The following is a 2269-nucleotide window of genomic DNA, read 5'->3' as shown; positions in this document are numbered from 1 at the left end:
GTTCCCGGCAACCGCGACTGCTTCAATCCTGTCCGCAAATGCTGTACCGAGATCTGTGCATCCTTATCCTATATGACTGTATTCCTTTGTATTCTATTTTTTTCACTCACGTATTTCTGCTATACACAGAGTGAAGGACAGCATAGATCCGAGAGAAAGCATGTCCGTTCTTGCCAGCCCCTCTGCACTTTTTACCGTTAACTCTCCACTACTCATTTTTTTACCATTCTTCACACATCTAGGCAAGACTATTTTGTACTGCAGCTCCTGCCAATAATAATATTTTTTGGTAGCATGCTCATTAACGTGTGGTTGTGGTTAGCCGTTACTAATATTTAATTGTTTTATTATTTTTCTTGGACTGTAGTTCCTGCCAGCGATAATATTTTGATGATAGTGGGATAAGCATGTACCGGTTGATACATGCTGGTACCTTAACATCAATGAATTCATGTTCTAGCAGGTACTAGACTATACTAGTATCATGTGAATAAGAACTCATTTGTAGTGCTATATATAAAAAACATCAATGAATTAACTATCCGTTGAGCAGATTCTTTAGAGCATGTATACAGGCTATTTATTTATGTACCATGATGTATATGCAGCATATTATTCAATTAACCTAGTACCACCAGCACCGAGCCTAAGCACATTGATTTTTTAGGGATGATAAAGAAACGAAATAGCCAGGATTTTCTGAAACATGGTCAAAGAATATCAAAGTGCCACGCAAGAAATATTTTTAAAACTAAAGAAATATTTTTATAACTCAAGAGTTAAGATAAATATAGAAAAAACTCAGTACATGTGTACCACTTTATTTAAACATAAATATTAGCATGTACTACTTCATCAATGCATGTAGCAATAAGCACAAATATTCTGAGACCTAAAAATGGGAACTTGAAAACAGGCAGGATGTATTTACACATCAGAAGTTTTTGAAACAAGTATTCAGGAGTGAAATGAAGCAAATGCAGATACAGTAACCTACAATCTAGTGTAGTTTGATTATGTTCACCATCCAAATAAAACCAAATTGGCATTTGGTCAGTCACTACTCACTACTGAAGTCTGTAAATGCAGGCCCATTGAGCACATTTGAAGCAATCCCATTAAACAGAGTCTAATTCACATGCTAAGAAAATGGAACCCATGCTTCTAAAGAGAATCATAACAAAGAAGCAGAATGCACTCATATTCAGTCACGAAGCCAAGCCCTGATAGTTTCGATGCCTCTAGTCCAGCAGTACGTCCTGGCACCACATCGACATTTGCTATTCAGATAGCATACCCAGGTTGTACTGCCTTGTCCCTCATAGCACACCTAAGAAGCGGTATAAACGTTGAATTAGCAAAAACAACAATAAAAATTCATCTCAAAAGAGCAGATTAACCAGTTAAACAATAGCATGCCTTAATCATAGTACCACATCAGTTAAGAATGCAACAAACCCATATGAGAATCATATGTTTAGTCTTTCAAAAAAGATAATACACCGCTAATTTTGATTTTTTTCTATGCAATTGATTGAATCGGTTAACCTTCAGCACAGATAACTCATTTTCAAAGATAGATAGAGTCAATCTACACTTGGGAGCTTGGTCACACCCTGAGCATCGGCTATAAATCATGCATGATAAGCCCTGCTAGCCAACCATGGACTTTGCACATACCTTGGCTCCCTCCACAACCTATGCCGCAGGCACTACGAAGCAAGAAAGGCTTGCCTCAGCCACGGGCTTTCTAAGCCTAAATCCACATGATTTGTAACACGGTAACACCTCCTTGCTCATATACAACAATCTACATGCTACTGCCATCAGATATAAGATTTCAGCACTACTATCTAATTTATGATGCACTTGCTTTTAGATTGGATTCACATGAAAAGAAATCAAAATGGAGAAAATCATCATCTACCAGACTCATCTAATTGCATATGATATTGTTTATCACATATTGTTGTAGAACCAAGGCCCTGATTTATGCAATAAAGAAGTTATAGCCTTATTGAGCAATACAAAATTCTCAGCAACTAAAATCTAGGCATCAGCTAACAAAATCTGACTCATAATTTTAGCACAGGCATAATAATTTTCGAATGACTTTGACAAGCTTTAGAATAATTGCGTACAAACCTGCACAAGGTCTACCTGTCCGCTCCGCTGGCGGCAAGGCAAGGGGGCTACGAGCGTGCGCAAGAGCCGGTCAGCGTCGGCGGCCGTGACACTCGCGGCGCCCGTGCCGTCCCGCCACGACGAC

The 2269-nt window shown here is 38.7% G+C and overlaps 1 long non-coding RNA gene across 1 annotated transcript; it reads right to left on the bottom strand.

Annotated features, from left to right (window-relative positions):
- Window positions 1-906: 906 nt before the first annotated feature.
- LOC120679593 lies at window positions 907-2269 on the bottom strand. The gene is made up of 2 exons (XR_005677257.1): window positions 2146-2269; window positions 907-1330 (listed from the first exon to the last, which is right to left on the bottom strand). It is a non-coding gene; the product is annotated as an uncharacterized LOC120679593 (long non-coding RNA).

The sequence above is a fragment of the Panicum virgatum genome, chromosome 6N, assembly GCF_016808335.1.
Source record: "Panicum virgatum strain AP13 chromosome 6N, P.virgatum_v5, whole genome shotgun sequence".
Classification (NCBI taxonomy): domain Eukaryota; kingdom Viridiplantae; phylum Streptophyta; class Magnoliopsida; order Poales; family Poaceae; genus Panicum; species Panicum virgatum.
The sequence above is the reverse complement of the archived record's forward strand: the minus strand, read 5'-3'. Positions and strand labels throughout refer to the sequence as shown.